We start from the raw sequence: 18871 nt of genomic DNA on the forward strand, positions 1-18871 counted from the left end.
GCTTCTCAAGAGCAGGCCGAAGGCAGTGAAGCCAGGGATGCAAATCTGCCTCATCCTCCTTCACTAGCCGAGGTTATGATGGAAGCTGAGAGAAACAAGCGGGAGACCAACCGTTTGTTGGAGCGTATTGAACAGAACACAGCACACCATCAGAGGACTAACGTGGTGTCACTCAGTGATTTTATCAAATTGCATCCACCCACGTTCCACCACTCCGTCGAGCCTCTCGACGCTGATGACTGGCTTCGCAGTATCTCTCACAAACTGCGTTCCGCGCTGGTAGCGGAGGCTGACAAGGTCACCTTTGCTGCATATCATCTCGAAGGCCCCGCCAGTCTATGGTGGGAGAATTATGGAGCTATGCGCCCGGCGGGCCATGTCACTACTTGGGCTGAGTTCAGTGAGGCTTTTCGTGAACATCACATTCCGGAGGGTCTCATGGACCGTAAACATGAAGAATTTTGCAGTTTCACCCAAGGCCGACTTTCTGTGGATGCTTACAGCAGGGAGTTTGGTAATCTCGCACGATATGCAACTGAGGAAGTGTCTACTGATGCCAAGAAGCAAGCAAGGTTCCGTAAGGGCCTTAGTCCTGAGCTTCGTCGCGACCTCCGTCTGCATGAGTGCACATCCTTCCAGAAACTTGTCAACAAAGCCATCAGTGCTGAAACTGGTCAGACTGGCTATGACGCAAGCATGGCCGTGACATGGGTTCCTCATCCGGTACTGGTCCTCAGAAGTGCCGCGTGTGGGTACCCAACACTGCCCTGCCACCCAGGTTCACACCGAGGCCATCCTTCCAGGCGCCTCGCCCCGTTCAACAGTCTGCACCGGCCAAGCCCTATGGGGGTCCAACCAACAATGTTCCTCCACGTACCAGCTCCGTGACTTGTTTCAAGTGTGGGGAATCTGGTCACTATATGCGTGAGTGCCCCCAGACCAACCCCAACCAGTCTGCTAAAGCTGTTGGCCGTGGCAAGACGACAGGAAAAATATTCCACGCCAAGCCGGTCACCGCTTCACGTGGCCATGTCAACTGTATCTCTGCCGAAGAAGCTCAAGAGGATCCCAACGTCGTTCTCGGTACGCTTCTTGTTAATTGCCACCCGGCATCTGTTCTTTTCGATACAGGAGCCTCTCATTCTTTTATATCTGAAAATTATGCTCGTTTGCATAAACGTCGCATTCGGTGATATGCCAACCTCCATGATAATTCAAACTCCGGGATCCAAATGGCAAACTTCTAGAGTAAGCCATGGAAATGAAATCCAAGTCGACAGACTTGTTTTCCTCGCGTCTTTGATAGCCCTTAAATCTTCAGATATTAATATCATTTTGGGTATGGACTGGATGTCAGCTCATCAAGCCAAAATTGATTGCTTCTCTAGGACTGTTCAACTCACTCACCCTTCGGGCAAGATAGTCAATGTCCTAACCCGAATAGCCAAGCGACAATTATATTCTCTTAACGCCAGCCCTTTGCCAGACCTTGAGGACGTTCCGGTAGTCCGTGACTTCCCGGATGTCTTTCCAGAGGAATTGCCAGGTGTTCCACCTGACAGGGATGTTGAGTTCGTAATAGACCTCATCCCCGGAACCGTTCCGATTGCTAGAAGACCTTATAAGATGGCACCCCTAGAACTAGCCGAGCTTAAGAAACAACTCGATGAGTCCTTGAAAAAGGGTTTCATCCGCCCTAGTTCATCTCCGTGGGCTTGCCCCGTCCTATTCGTCAAGAAGAAGGATGGTACGGACCGGATGGTTGTAGATTACCGACCTGTCAATTTGGTCACAATCAAGAACAAATACCCGCTTCCCAGGATCAACGACCTGTATGATCAGCTCGCTGGATCCTCAGTCTTCTCCAAAATGGATTTGAGGTTGGGCTACCATCAAATCAAAATCAGAAACGGGGACATTCCTAAAACGGCCTTTGTTACTCGTTATGGCCAATACGAGTACACCGTCATGTCCTTCGGTTTAACCAACGCTCCAGCCACCTTTTCTCGGTTAATGAACTCAATCTTCATGGAGTATTTGGATAAATTCGTTGTAGTTTACCTCGATGATATACTCATCTACTCCAAGAACGAGGAAGAACATGCCGAACATCTAAGGCTAGTGTTGCAGAAACTTCGAGAGCATCGCCTTTATGCCAAATTTTCTAAATGTGAATTCTGGTTGCCAGAAGTGACCTATCTGGGTCATGTAATATCTGGTAAAGGTATTGCTGTTAACCCTGAGCGAGTTCAAGCCGTCCTTAACTGGACTCCACCTGAATCGGTCAAGCAAGTTCGGAGTTTTCTAGGCTTAGCGAGCTATTGTCGTCGCTTTGTCGAGAACTTCTCCAAGGTTGCCAAACCTCTAACCGAACTCCTCAAGAAAGATAAAAAGTTCGAGTGGACTCCACAATGTGAGCACAGCTTTCAGGAACTGAAAAGACGCCTGACTTCTGCTCCCGTACTGGTACCGCCAGACTTCTCCAAGGATTTTGTTATCTACTGCGACGCCTCGCGACAAGGACTAGGTTGCATTCTCATGCAAGATCGACACGTGATTGCCTACGCTTCACGGCAATTGCACCCACATGAGGAGAATTATCCTACTCATGATCTAGAGCTTGCAGCTGTAGTCTATGCACTTAAAACCTGGCGACATTACCTCCTCGGTAATCGTTGCGAAATATTCACTGATCACCAAAGTTTGAAGTACATCTTCACCCAACCGGATCTGAACCTCAGGCAAAGACGTTGGGTTGAATTGATCACAGATTTCGATTTAGGAATAACCTACACCCCAGGGAAAGCCAACGTCATGGCTGATGCGCTAAGTCGTAAATCTTATTGTAACAACCTGATGTTACAACAAAGTCAACCGCTTCTCCATGAGGAATTTCGGAAGCTTAACCTTCACATTGTTCCTCAAGGTTTTCTTTCCACCTTGGTGGCAAAACCTACCCTTACGAATCAGATTATCAAGGCACAGAAGGTAGATCCGGGAATCTCCCGCATCAAGAGAAACCTTCGGAAAGGAATTGCGAATTGCTTCTCCATTAATGATCAAGGGGTCGTATACTTCGGGAATCGACTAGTGGTTCCCAAAGTGCGAAACCTGAGGCGTTTGATCCTTAAGGAAGCTCATGAATCTCCTCTCACCATTCATCCCGGTAGCACTAAGATGTATCAGGACCTACGCCAGAGGTTCTGGTGGACTAGGATGAAGAGAGAAATTGCTCAGTATATTGCAAATTGCGACGTCTGTCGTCGTGTAAAAGCAGAGCACCAACGGCCTGCTGGCACCCTTCAACCCTTAGCTATTCCTGAATGGAAATGGGATAAAATTGGTATGGATTTCATTACCGGTTTTCCCAGGACCAAGAGAGGGAATAATGCTATCTTTGTCGTTGTCGATCGTCTTTCCAAAGTAGCCCATTTCTTACCTGTTCGTGAGAGTATAACCGCTAGTCAGCTGGCAGACTTATACATCTCCCGAATAGTGTCTCTCCATGGTGTTCCTTTGGAAATTAACTCGGATCGAGGAAGCCTTTTCACCTCTCGATTTTGGGAAAGTTTCCAAAATGCTATGGGAACCCGTCTCTCCTTTAGCACCGCTTTCCACCCTCAGTCAAGTGGTCAAGTGGAACGCGTCAACCAGATTCTAGAAGACATGCTTCGAGCCTATGTTATCTCATTCGGAATGGACTGGGAGAAGTGCCTTCCATTTGCCGAATTCGCTTACAACAACAGCTATCAATCTAGCTTGGGTAAAGCCCCTTTTGAAGTTCTCTATGGATGACAGTGTCGAACACCCCTTAACTGGTCAGAGACCGGGGAAAGACAATTCTTTGGCCCGGATATGATTCAGGAAGCAGAAGAACAAGTTCGCATCGTTCGTGAAAAGTTGAAAACAGCCCAATCTCGTCAAAAGAGTCAATATGACTGAAAACATAAGGCTATGACTTTCGAGGTTGACGAGAAGGCTTATCTTCGGGTCACCCCTCTGAAGGGAACCCATCGTTTCGGTATCAAAGGCAAATTGGCTCCTCGTTACATTGGACATTTTCGCATTCTCGCCAAACGAGGAGAAGTTGCCTACCAGCTGGAACTACCTCCGCATCTCTCCAGAGTCCACGATGTCTTCCACGTTTCTCAACTCAGGCGTTGCTTCTCGGATCCTATCCGTGGAGTGGACTACGAAACGCTTGATCTCCAAGATAATCTTACATACCGAGAGTACCCCATTCGTATCCTCGATCGGGCCGAGCGTATCACTCGACGTCATAATATCAAGTTTCTCAAGGTTCAATGGTCGCACCATTCTGAGGATGAAGCAACTTGGGAAAGGGAGGATCGTCTTCGACTCGAGTATCCCGCCTTCTTCCCGGAGGAACCCAAATCTCGGGACGAGATTCTTTTGAGTGGGGGTGAGTTGTCACATCCTAGTTAGCCATGCATTAGAGTGTTGCATCATGTTTACTTTTTCATCAGAAACTTGAAATGGGGATGACAGAACCCCCAGTCCCCTCTGAAACCAACTAGGGTTACTAAAAACTTTTTCAATGAACCTGAAATGCCCTTCTAAAATGCCCATCATTTTTGTCTTGGTTCAGAACCTCTGCCAAAAGTGGTGCACATTTTCCTAGGCCATCTTAGGGTTTTTGAATTAAATCATAAATATTTGAATTTGGGCATTTAAAATTATATAAAATATTTAAATGCTCAAATATCTCCAAACTAAAATGTTTCATGTTGGGAATAATCCAACTATGGACCAGGAGTAATTTGGTGATTTTTGAAGTTGCCTAGGTATTTTATTAAATTCAACAAAGTTGCAGATATATTAAAAAAAACAGAAACAAAAAAAAAGGGGAAAACTTACCTGGCGCCACCGCAGGCCCACCAGCCAGCCCACCTGGCCGGCCCAGCCCGGCCACCGCTCCAGCGAGCTGCTTGGCTCGCCAGGCAGGCAGCCAAGGTGCTCGGCGGCGGCACCGCAGCTCGCCACGCAGCTGCTCGCCGCCTCGCCGCCTCCCTCGCCCGGCTAACGCCGTGGATCGGCCTCCCTCTCTCCCCCGAACCCCCCAGACACCCCCTCTCCTCTCCAGCTCCTCCCCCTCGCACGCCCCAGCCATGGCCGACGCCATCGCCGCCACCCCCTCGCCGTAGCCACGCCCTCCGTCCACCCCACGCCGTGCCACCGTGTCCAGGAGCTCCGCCGCCGTCCACTTCATCGAGCTAGCCGAGCCCCGTGTGCTCGTGCGGCCCGAGACCACCGCACCGACCTCGCCCGAGCTCACCGTCGCCGGAGATCCCCTTCAACGCCGTCGCCGCCTCAGCTCGTCCCCGACCTCACCGGTGGCCTCTACGGGAGCGCTGTGAGCCTAGCTACTCCTCCGACTCTCTCTCTCTCATTCCTGAGCCGTGTAGCCACCGCACGAGGATCACACGCCCGCACCGCCGCGGACCTCGTCGCCGACGTGCTTCCGGCCACACTCCGGCCACAAGATGGTGTCCATCTTACTCACCGAGTCCCGCAACACCTAGCTAGCTACTCCACGAGCCTCACCGACCCCTCTAGCGCCAAGTTCACCTCCGACCGAGCCCCGGTGGCCGCCAAAGTCGTCGCCGGCGCCAACTCCGGCCACCCCGACCTCAACGGACTCCGCCAAGAGCTGCGGTTTGTCCTCAGCTCCCCTCCGGTGGTCTCCGCGGCCCATTTGGTGGCCGAAATGGCCAAAACCACTCCCGCCGCCGCGTCGGGCTCGCCGGCGGCTAAACGCCGGCGTCGCTGGTTTTGACTTTGACCACGGGTGGGCCCTGGTTGACTCCCCTGAGTCAATGACAGGTGGGGCCCAGCCCTGTTAATTAAACAGGATTAGTTTTAATTAAATTTTAATTAAAATAATCACCCTGACATGCGGGACCCACTGTCAGGTTTGACCCAGACCTGTTCCGTTGACCTGCTGACGTCACACTGACGTCAGGCTGACACAGTAATTGATTTTCTGGATTTAATTTAAATCAGGAAATTCCAGAATATTATTTAAACTTCAAAAATTCATAACTTTTATTCTGTAACTCCAAATTGGACAAATTATATATGAAAAATGATCAGAAAAATCCAATCTATCCATCTGTACTATTTTCATGCATGATCAAACAAGTTAAATTGATTTTTTAAGCAGAACAAGGAAAAGCACTTTAAAAGGCCATATTTGAATTTGAAATTTGAATCCTTGATTCAAATTTGTTCAAACCCTTCTGGTTTTAGTTGCATTAGCCCAATACACTCATTTTGCCATGTATCATGCATGCATCATATTGTTGCATACTGTTTGGTAATGTTTGTGTATCGGTGCTCTCTGCGGCAGGTTCTGCCCCCGAGGAGTACCGTGATAACCCCGACGAAGAGCAATACCAGTGCACCGACCCGTCAGGCAAGCAACCAACCATTTGATCATATCGATACAATCCCATGTTCTCGCTCCTGCTCTTTTTTACTGCATTAAGACAACGCATTTCAAACTGCTGTGTGCTACGGTAGTTGAACCCATTTCCTCTGCATGACCTGTCATTGCCACAGTAACTAGATGAAACCCACTAGCATGTGTAGGAGTTGTCTGAGCCATATGTATGTGTTGTTCCTACCTTGCTATGCCTGCTATGCTTAGAGTCGTGTCAGGTCTGGTTCATCTGGGTGATGGGCTAGAGTGAAATGTTTATGTCGGTAATGAGAGTGGTGTGGTGAACACGATTGGTAAAGGTATCGATGAGAGGCCATGTAGGAGTACATGGTGGGTTGTTTCATTGAAGCCGACCTTAAGCACTGAGATCTGTATGTGTGATTTAAGAATCAGTTACTACCATGCATTGGGCCCGAAACCAATGGACCCTCTCGGCTTCTTATTCACCCTAGTTCTCCGTCCAGGAGTTGCAAGTAGTTTCTGGTGTTTGTAGCCTACTGGAGGCCGTGGACAGCGCTGACCGTAGGGGTGGGCTGTGATGCGGTAGGTACGTGGCACGGTGTACCGAATACCCGTTAGGTATCTCAGGAACCCTGTTCACATCGTTCGGGGCCGTATGGGAAACCTCGGCCGGACTCCCTGCGGATGGAACCTGGATAGGCAATAAACCTGGACTGGAGGCTTAGGTGATTAGGTAGGTCGTGGCCGACACCCACGTTGGGCTTCCGCTTGAAGGTTGCCGAGTACATGTCGTGTAAACGACGGTAAGTGGTGAGAGCGTGTATGAAGAAGTACACCCCTGCAGGGTTAATATGATCTATTCGAATAGCCGCGTCCGCGGTAAAGGACTACTTGGTTGCCTATACAGTTCATAGACAAGTAAATGGAAACTATTAAAAGTCTCAAGATAAGTGTGAGTGCCGAGGATGGCTCTTCCGTAGGAAGACGGAGGTGGATCCTCGGTAGTGTATTGAAGTGGTGAGTAGTGGACTCGTGTGCGCAAAACCATTTCAAGTTGGAGTCTCGTAGAATAGTCTAGCCAAGAGTCAAAGCTGGCTTGCTGCAATAACTCCACCAACCCTTCTTGATACTAAGCATGTATGTAGGATCTGATGTAAGTCTTGCTGAGTACCTTTGTACTCATGTTGCTATAATTTACATTTTTACAGAAGACGCTGCAACCCCTTCTGATGGGTTCTATGTAGACGTTGACATCAACGAGTAGGCTAAAGACCCAGGTGGTGACCCTGAGCTTGTGAAGGACCTTGTAGTATAGCTAGGCTTCCCAAGCCTCTTTTATTTTACTAGTTGTCTGTACTCAGACAAGTTACTTCCGCTGCTGGTTTGTATGACTGTATGACTTGTATGTTGGGTCGTGAGACCCGTACCTTTGTGTATGTTATGTATGACTCTCTGAGCCTTAAATAAAGTACTTGTGTCGTAGAGTCATGTTGTGATGCTTCGTTGTATTTGCACATATCGAGCATATTGTGTGTATGATTGAAATGCTTGGTATGTGTGGGATCTGACTATCTAGTTGTTTATCTTTAGTAGCCTCTCTTACCAGGAAATGTCTCCTAGTGTTACCGCTGAGCCATGGTAGCTTGCTACTGCTCTGGAACACCTAGGCTGGCCGGCATGTGTCCTTCCTCGTTCCTGTGTCTGTCCCTTCGGGGAAATGTCACGCTTTGAGTACCGGAGTCCTGTTAGCCCGCTACAGCCCGGTTTACCGGAGTCCTGCTAGCCCAGTGCTACAGCCCGGACCCACTTGCTGATGACCGACACGTTCGAAGCTGGGTCATGGATGCATGTCCCTGTAAGTCTGTGCCACTTTGGGTTTACGACTAGTCATGTCAGCCCGGGCTCTTTATCATATGGATGCTAGCGACGCTATCATATACGTGAGCCAAAAGGCGCAAACGGTCCCGGGCAAAAGTAAGGCGACACCCGTGAGGATACCGTGCGTGAGGCCGCAAAGTGATATGAGGTGTTACCAGCTAGATCGATGTGACATCGAGTCTGGGTCCTGACACATGTGCATTTGCATTCCAAAAGGAAATTACTTATATGCACATCTTCACGGGGAGCCCTTGCAACTTATGAAGACAATTCCTTATCCTTTAAAATTTCACAGATTATATTCCCCTTTGAAAACTTCAACTAGTTTGTCATCAATCACCAAAAAGGGGGAGATTGTAAGTGCATCTAGTGCCACCCCTAGTTGGTTTTGGAGTATTGACGACAAATCTAGTTGAGGGACTAATGTGTTTGTGAGAATTGCAGGATAACACAGGTAGAAGTCCCTCATTGATTCGGTTTTCCTACCAGAGATGACCCCTAAAAATGTATGAAGACACTGAAGTCAAAGGTGGTATATATTCACATTGAAGACTATGACAAGAGAAGACACCGCATGAAGCCTATGGAGCTCGAAGACTTAGATATCTCGTAGTTCTTCTTCTTTTGTGTTGAGTCATAGGAACCACCGTACTGTTAAGTGGGGTCCAAGAGAACCAGTCAGAATGACTGAAGTGATGCCTAACCAAAAACCCATGTCTTCGAGTGAAGACTATGAGAGCGAATCTTGTCCAGAGTCGGACAAGCCAGCTTTACTTGTAGCCCAAGTAAAGTTGCCATGTGAGTTTGAAATCTGACCGTTGGAACACGTGTCAGTTCCTTAGTGACCCAGGGTCATTTCGGACAAATCAGGTCGGGTTGCCAAGTGGCTATAAATAGCCCTCCCCCTACAACCATAAATTGTTGGCTGCTCAGATTGAGAATACGGCTTTTGTCGTTTGAGAGCAACCCACCTCGAAGCCTTTGAGAGAGAGAATTCCTTGCGAGGAAAAAGCCCTAACCACCCAGAGCCAGAGAGAATTAGGCATCACTTAAGTCTTCTTGTCTGAGTGATCTGAAGACTTATTACACTTGAGGACTGTGCATCCTCCAGCCAGTTAGGCGTCGTGTTCTGAGCATCCAAGAGACATTGTGGATTGCCGGTGAACGAAGTCTGTGAAGGTTTGGGAGTCTACCTTGAAGACTTACCAGAGTGATTGTGCGAGGTCTGTGTGACCTTAGCTCAAGGGGAATACGGTGAGGACTGGGTGTCCTGAGTTGCGTGTTCAGGACTGGGTGTCCGGGACTGTGTGTCCTAAGGTTTAAATACCTAGCCGCCCTAACCAGACGTACAGTTGTCACAGCAACTGGAACTGGTCCAACAAATCATTGTCTTCAGAGAGTCACTGGTTTCATCCTTTCATTCCCTTTACTTACTGATTGCTCCTTGTGAAGTCATTGTATGATTGCCTTATCTTTTGTCTTCACTAAGTGACTACTTGTTCTGATTGGCTTCATAATATCTTCCTACCTGATCCTTACTACCTAGCTGCTATCAGTCATTGTGCTTTCACTTCATTGAATACCTGACTATGGTTTGCCTAGTGTAGTCTACCTTCCGCTGCATGGTAATAGGCTTATTTCTATCGTAAGTCTTCAAAACTTCCACGTTTTGAAGACTTTCATAAAAATCGCCTATTCACCCCCCCCCCCTCTCTAGTCGATATAACGCACTTTCACCATGTATATAGAAAGGGTCGATGAGGATTGTGCGTGTATATGTTTGCGAGAGGAAGAGTGCTTGTGATAAAGGTTAGTGAAAATAGTTGTAAATGGTTACAAGAGGGAGGGAGGGTTATATCTAGAGCATGTGTGCGAGAAAGACACCTCGGGAGAGAGTGTGTGAGCATGTGTGAGATACCACCGATGGAGAGTGAAACTACACGTAAAAGACTGCTCTACACATTGATTAAAGATATAAATTGTATCCAAATATTAGGATGGGATCATGATATTTGCAATTCGCGTAAGGAGCGGTCATTGATCCATCAGACATCTATATTCTATCGAATTTGAGCATGTCTATGTTATTATTCATCGCAATTGATCCACATAGTTAGTATTTTGAACTCCAGACAATGCATTGCTTTAGCAATCGAATATAAACGTGAGTATAGTTCATGTTGTGTGTGTAAAGCACATTATACATACGAAAGTTACACAATGGACATTATAAATAGCTACCTATGAAGTAGCATACATTTGTATTCAACTTAAGGTGGTATAAAAAAATCGAATTCAACATGAAGTCCATTCAATTATTTGAACTTGATATCATGGCATTTGTAAACCATACCTAAATTATGGGGGCACCAATCTTTGCTCTGATTTTGTACATAATAGTATATGTAGTCGTGTACAAAATAGATTCAAATTTAGCTCCTCCATTCCAAAATAATCGTAGTTATAGGATTTTCAAGTGTCAAAATTTCAAAAAGAAGTGGATACTTTAATGAGGTTTTCAAACATACAAGGTCAAATATAACGTTGTCTATTTAGGTCAATCCTCATAGTTCAAGAGTACTCTAAACGTGAATGCTTGTGTTTCAAAATTTCGAACGAAGCGCCAAAAGAGCCTCTACTCGCCCGAAACCGCGTGAAACCAATGTTTGGTAGTACAAGGAAATTACTTTTCTAACAACTCGGACCCGTGAAACCTACCAGCCCGACATCCAAAGGTCTAAACTGAGGTAGGTTTGTAGCTTCATCTAGATGCCACGCAACCGCATCCGAAAAACATTCATACACAATGGCCACCTAAGCACACATGTGCGCGGCCGAAATCACTCTCCCCCACTATTTGGGACACCTGGGATTACCATCCTACCCCCGACCTGCAGTAGGTACGAAATTTGAGAGGGGGCAAAGTTTGTACTCTCCCCAAATTTCAAACAAGCGCGTCCCATCTTCTGTTCAAAAAAGCCAAAAACAAGGGCGTCCCAGGCCGAAACATGGTTCCCCCCCACCCGTCTGATTCCCCATTCGTACTCCATGGGCGCCAAAACTACCTCTCCACCAGCCATGAAACCCCGGCGTCCTTCGTCCGCCACCCTATCCCACCCATCAACCGCCGCCCTCCTCCATCACGCCGGAGTTGATACCCCGACGTCGTCGTCCACCGCAACCTCAACCGCAATGCCCTCCACGGCTAGTAGTTGAAGCCGAGGCCGAGCCGTCCGTACCAGAGCCAGTTCAACCACGTTGTCCTGCGCCTCACCGCTGCCGCTCCAACTTCGCCACCCTCCACCGCACTGGAGGTGTTCCTTCTACACCGTCCTTCGCCGCCTCAGATCTGCTTCCCCTCCGCCGACATACGGCCACGACAACATAGTCAAAAATTTGGCCATGGGTTCGTCCAAGCCTGCACCCTCCAGAACATCAGTTTCCCTGGAAAAAGAAGAAGATCGGTGTGACATGTGGAGGTGACCACACCGGCAACCGAAAAAGGTACTCCTCTTCCCTTATTTGTGCAAATCTTACGTCTCTGCTTGCACGGTATTCATCCCACAGAAGACACTAGTTGACCGCTTCTTCTTGATACTAGATGTTCCTAGTAACTCGCGATGCATAAGGTTTCTCCTCATATACTATTTCACCTTAGCTAGAGGTCCGTCGCCCCCCTGAATTTCAATTTCTGGCCAGTTGATTCCCAATTAACAGAAGCATTCCCCGGCGTAACAGGCGCACGTACGCCTATTACGCCGGGGAAGCAGCGCCTTGGTGTTTATCTTAGGGGCGTGTGCGGCCTAGAGCTACTAGCGCCCGATCTGGAGGTCGGTCGGGATTAAAGGATGGCCTGGGGGCGCTGCCAAGCACAGCGGTGGTGTGAGGTCGATGGGAGGGCGGGGCGGCGGAGGCAGGGGTCTGGGCCGGTGGTCGCTGGAGGTTCGAGAAAGATCGTCAACAGTGACTGGCGGGAGGTAGACGAAGGCCATCTACCCGTTCCTTATAGATCGGACGGTTCATTAAAAAATCGACTGACCTCTTTATTTTCAGTCGACTGTTACCTTAGATATGACCACATGTGGTGGTGCGTTGGAGGAGTACCTGCATTTCCTGTGCTCATATATTACAAAGTCATACGGAGTAGAATCTAGTTTTGTTTGCCATGCAATGTTGTAGAGCTATCATATGTCTCCTGTCATTTATTTTTCAGCCACCTGTTATCTGCTACTTTTACAGTGCACTAGTTCTGCACACACTTCACCCTTACTCTCAATATTGTGTTTTATGCAAGGGTATTTCAGACTCTGCTGCCATGAGAGAAGCCAAAAAGAAAAGAGAGAAGTCGCTCCAGCTTCGTATGCGGGTAGGCAAGACACATTATAGCGCTATAAAGGGTGCAGTGTCAGCAGATGGAGACGGTAAACGTGGCTCGGGAGTTGATGACCTCGCTCGCAATGAACCACCATCCCATGTGCTTGCTTTAACTTCGCAGTGTCATATGTGGTTGCATGTTCCATATGGTGTCTAGCTTGTATTCGAAAGGCCGAAGTCGGTAAGATAAGGAAAGATATTTTTTTACATGAACCACCATCCGTGAGCACCAGAAGACAAATAGCTAGTCAGGGCACTGGCCGAGCCAGTGACAAGCCCAACAAAGATAGGCATCACCTGGAGGCCAACTAAAAAGCTGCGATGGTGGTGAAGCAGCCCGCCTCCCACCAGGCTCTCGGGTCCTAGATGATCATGCTCACCACACCAGCCCGATGTCTAGCTTGTATTGCTTCCAATTTGGTTAAATTGCATCTGCTTAGCTTACACATTATACCTTTGAATATGACATGCCTTTCTGTTTTTGGTACATACTAGTACATATGTGTATTAACCATGTTCTTACATCAAACTAATGTTCTTGTGTATCCCTCATCAATCACTTATGACGAGGCAGGCAGGCAAGGGGACTACTCCTCATTTAAAGAATGAAGCGTCAGCCTCCCGACATGATTCTCAAGAAACAGAAATGCTAGATGAAGATAGTGAACATAGCTCTGTAGTTGATTACAGCATTTCCCCTACACTAGCATCGCATGTGCTTGCTCTAACTTGGCAGCATGATATGTGGTTGCATGTTGCATATGGTGTCTAGATTGTAATTCTTCCAATCCGGTTAAATTGCATGTGCTAGTCTGCTTAGCTTATACATTATACCTGTTAATGTGACATGCCTTCCTGTATTTAGTACATAGTACATCTATTTATTAAGCATGTCCTTACATAGAACTATTGTTTTTTTTGTATCCCGCATCAATCAACATGACGAGACACCTTTAGTATATGCAGTGTGATATTAGTTGCATCTTTCATATGATTTATAGCATGCGCTGCTTCTAATTTGTTGAAATTCCATTTATGATGGGACGCTTTTAACTTGGCAGAGTCATGTTGGTTGCATCTTTCATGTGGTGTCTAGCTTGCATTGCTTCTTATTTGTTCGAATGGTTTCTGCTTAGTTTACACAAACAGTTGTGAACATGCCATGCCGTCCTGTTTTTCGTACATATTCCATCTGGTATCATGTGTGTGCCTTACATCAAAGTAGTGATTGTCAGTATCATGCATGAATGAGTTCTGAAGAGAGAATTTTATTGCTTTTTCTTGTCAGTTTTACTTGACAATTCAAAATCAATAAAGCGGAAGGAAGTTAGCAAGGCAGTGGATAAAGGTGCTCCTTCCGAACGGAGGGCCTCTATAGTTTCTACTCCTCCACACCCCTGCTACGTCTTGAGCTATTGCGACAAACAAGCAATCTAACACACGAGCAAACAAAAAGCAAGCGGACAAAAGAGGCAAACAGAGAGGGAGGATAGAGAGAGAGAGGGCGAATAAAACGGCAAGGGTGAATTGGGGGGAGAGAGGAAAACGAGAGGCAAATGGCAAATAATGTAATGCGAGAGATAGGGATTGTGATGGGTACTTGGTATATTGACTTTTTGCGTAGACTCCCCGGCAACGGCGCCAGAAATCCTTTTTGCTACGTCTTGATCTTGCGTTGGTTTTCCCCGAAGAGGAAGGGATGATGCAGCAGAGTAGCGTAAGTATTTCCCTGAGTTTTTGAGAACCAACGTATCAATCCAGTAGGATCCCACGCTCAAGTCCCTCGTACCTGCACAAAGCGATAACTACTCGCAACCAACGCGATTAGGGGTTGTCAAGCCCTTCACGATCACTTACGAGAGTGAGATCTGATAGATAGAATATTTTTGGTATTTTTGATATAAAGATGCAAAGTAAAAACGTAAAGGCAAAGTAAATAGCAAAACAATATTAAAGTGATGGAGATTGATATGATGAGAATAGACCCGGGGGCCATAGGTTTCACTAGTGGCTTCTCTCAAAAGCATAAGTATTCTACGGTGGGTGAACAAATTACTGTTGAGCAATTGATAGAATTGTGCATAATTATGAGAATATCTAGGCATGATCATGCATATCGGCATCACGTCCGCGACAAGTAGATCGAAACGATTATACATATACTACTATTACTCCACTCATCAACCGCTATCTAGCATGCATCTAGAGTATTAAGTTAAAAACAGAGTAACGCTTTAAGCAAGATGACATGATGTAGAGAGATAAATTCATGCAATATGAAATAAACCCCATCTTGTTATCCTCGATGGCAACGATACAATATGTGCCTTGCTGCCCCTTCTGTCACTGGGTAAGGACACCGCAAGATCGAACCCAAAGCTAAGCACTTCTCCCATGGCAAGAACTACCAATCTAGTTGGCCAAACCAAACGGATAATTCGAAGAGACTTGCAAAGATAACCAATCATGCATAAAAGAATTCAGAGAGGATTCAAATATTATTCATAGATATACTTGATCATAAACCCACAATTCATCGGTCTCAACAAACACACCGCAAAAACAAGATTACATCGAATAGATCTCCGCAAGAGAGGGGGAGAACTTTGTATTGAGATTCAAAGAGAGAGAAGAAGCCATCTAGCTACTCACACTTCATCGGAGGGGCTAGGATGATGTAGAAGCCCTCCGTGATGACGGCCCTCTTCCGGCGGAGCTCCGAAACAAGCCCCAAGATGGGATCTCGTGGATACAAAAAGTTGCGGCGGTGGAATTAGGTTTTTGGCTCCTGTTCTGATCGTTTGGGGGTACGTGTGTATATATAGGAGGAAGGAGTAAGTCGGTGGAGCACCGAGGGGCCCACGAGGCAGGGGGCGCGCCCTAGGGGGGGCGCCCCCCACCCTCGTGACCACCTCTTTGATCCCTTGCAGTAGGGTCCAAGTCTCCTGGATCATGTTCGGTGAGAAAATCATGTTTCCGAAGATTTTATTCCGTTTGGACTCCGTTTGATATTCTGTTTATCCAAAACACTGAAATAGGCAAAAAAAAACAGCAATTCTGGGCTGGGCCTCCGGTTAATAGGTTAGTCCCAAAAATAATATAAAAGTGGAAAATAAAGCCCAGTATAGTCCAAAACAATAGATAATATAGCATGGAGCAATCAAAAATTATAGATACGTTGGAGACGTATCAACCCCCAAGATGATTTCCAAGACAACACATGCATAGACACTCAACAAAGTTGTGTTTATGATGAGCACGTCTCCCCTAGTGCAGCATCATCGGTGCTCCCTCTAACTTGGCATTGTTATATGTGGTTGCATGTTATGTGTGATGTCTAGCTTGTATTGCTTCTAATTTTGTTGAATTCCATCTGCTTACTTTACACATTATACTTGAATAAGACATGTGTTCCTGTTTCTAGACCATACAGTATCTGTCTATTACACCATGTTCTTACATCAAATTACTACTGTTGTGTAACCTGCAACAATCACTTATCATAAGACACATTTGACTTCGGAGTGTGATATAGGTTACATCTCACATTCTTTTCTAGCTTGTACTACTAATTTGTTGAAATGGCACTTATGACGAGACAGTTTTAACTTGGTAGAGTGATATTCGTTGCATCTTTCATATGGTGTCTAGCTTTCATTGCTTCTAGTTTGTTGAAATGTCTTCTCCTTAGTTTACACATCAGAAGCTGTGAATATGCAATACTGTGAATATGCAATGGCACTAATAACGAGAGACCTCTAACATGGTAGTGTGATGTTGTTTGCATCTTGCATATGATTTATTTCTTGTACTGCTTCACATTTGTCTAAACGCCATTTATGATGATACACTGTTAACTTGGCAGAGCGATATTTGTAGCATCTTTCATATGGTGTCTACCTTCCATTGCATTGCTTCTAATTTGGTGAAATGTCTTCTTCTTAGTTTACACATCATAGTTCTGGTTATCTCTTCCGTCCTGTTTTTCATACATATTACATCCTCCTATCATGTGGTTGTCTAACATCAAAGTTCAGTTTGTCTGCATCATGCATCAATTTGTTCTGAAGAACTAAATTGTTATTCGTTTTTCTTGTTGGTTTGACTTAACATGGCACAAAGAAAGAGGAAGAAACACAGAATGGTGGGGAATGAGAAGCGGATGAATCCTGCAGATTCTGCTGGTACTGATGGTGTAATAGAAGGTCAAAGTCCAACTGAAAATTCTACAAACACGGCATCCCATGCTACACGAGTTGCAAAAAAAGCCAAACAGAAACAAATAGCTGCCACCAAACAAGCAGAGACAACCCTAGTTCTTGCAACACCTACCACAGTACTACCAGCTGCACGACTTATTCGTGTGTCAACTGAGCTAGCAGCATGTTCCCAAGCTTCCTTGCCACCTGACACTACTTCCCAAGCACTCTTGACACAAGACGAGTTGGCAATATCAGATGAACCTTGTGAGCTTCAACAGCAAGAAGGTAGTTGTTGGAGTCAAGTTACAGTTGCATGCTTCTTTATATGTAGTCTCACAGTTTGATGTACACTAACACTTCCTATGTTCATTGTTCGACTAGCACCTAGGCGCAAGAGGAAACAAACATCAGGGATAATGCTCGATCGGTTAACTAAATCTAGACGAGGAAGAATGGAGATCCGTTTTGAGGCAGGTTTAAAAAGGCCACTGATGCTACAGAGTTAGCCAAGTTAGTATCAGAGCCAGCGGTTACCATTAGGTGTCATGTATGTATCCTCCCAACATGGATTCGGTACAGGAATGACAAAGATGAAACCCAGTTCAACACCTTCCTCGACCATTTATCTGTAAGTATGGTTATGTATGGAAACTAGTAATATTGTCTTGCTCTGTTCCATACTTTCTAGGTTGCTGATAATGAGACTCCCATAATTTTCAACAAATGAGGTTCAAGTTGGATAGCCAAGATGATGTAACCAGACAAGCTTGCAACCATGTTTTCAAGTCTGCTCTTCGACAGTATCGGTATAACATGAGGAAAACTCACTTTGAAGGCAAGGCTAACAGTGAACTTTCCCAAACATCTCCAGTGGAAAATATATCAGATGAAGACTGGAGGGGCCTTGTTAAACACTGGTCTGATCCGAAGTATCAGGTACATTATATATATATATGTGATCATATCACATATTGAAGTCCTATTTACGCATGTGCCACACAAATCTATCTTCTTGTAGGTGAACTGTTCAAAGAACAAGGCCAACCGTACGAAAGTGAAATTCCAACAGATGACAGATCTCCTAGCTATATTGCACACTGTGAGGCTCTTGTAATTAGCTGTTGTTTGACTCTTTTCTCTGTACCATATTATCAGATCTATATTGACTTGTTCGAAATGCAGAGGAAAGCCCGCAAGGACCAAAAAGTACCTGAACCAAATGCTGTGGAAATCTTCAAGGACTATCACACCAGCAAGAAGAAGGGCATGACTACACCAGTCAAAGCCGCTGTTGTAAGTCCTTAATCCTCATGCCTTTTGACTGCTACTTACTCTGACTTGTGCCTTGAACTGCATGGTTTGCAGCCAATGTCTATTACTCTTTTCAATTTTATACACAATTGTCTTAGCGTATCATTGCACCTTACAAGGTTTAAAAGAGAGGAGTGATGTTCCTTTGATCTTGACCCGTAATCTAGTTCTGTGCTAGACTTGCCCACGCAACGTTACAATTGCCTGTTTGTCTGTTCTCAGTTGTTTTGTGATATGAATGATGTCATACTATGCTTACCGTATTATAAACGCCGTCTCTTTATCCTTAGCCCTTAATACAATGTGAAGAAATAGAAAATACATTAGCGATGGTACATGGTCATATGTTAGGAACCTGGTTTTATTATGTACTTTGCAATAAAATACAACTAATATTTTACATGGGTTCACCAGAATAAGTTCTGTATATAGACCAAAGCTATTTTGTTTGGTTTTGCTGCCTCCTTAATATCTTCTGTTCTGGTACTACTAATGTAAAACCTCAACTTTTCAGCGAGCTATGGAAAAAATGGTGGAACCACCACCTTCTGAAGGTGGCGAGGCAACTATAACCGCAATGTCAACTTTTGCTGCACTGGGTCAGTACCTGTCCACTAACAGTGCCAAAAGCACATTCCTGCGTAATATTGGGTTGGTTGTTAAGGCAATATCATCCAAAATG

Source organism: Triticum dicoccoides, chromosome 4A, assembly GCF_002162155.2.
Source record: "Triticum dicoccoides isolate Atlit2015 ecotype Zavitan chromosome 4A, WEW_v2.0, whole genome shotgun sequence".
Taxonomy (NCBI): Eukaryota; Viridiplantae; Streptophyta; class Magnoliopsida; order Poales; family Poaceae; genus Triticum; species Triticum dicoccoides.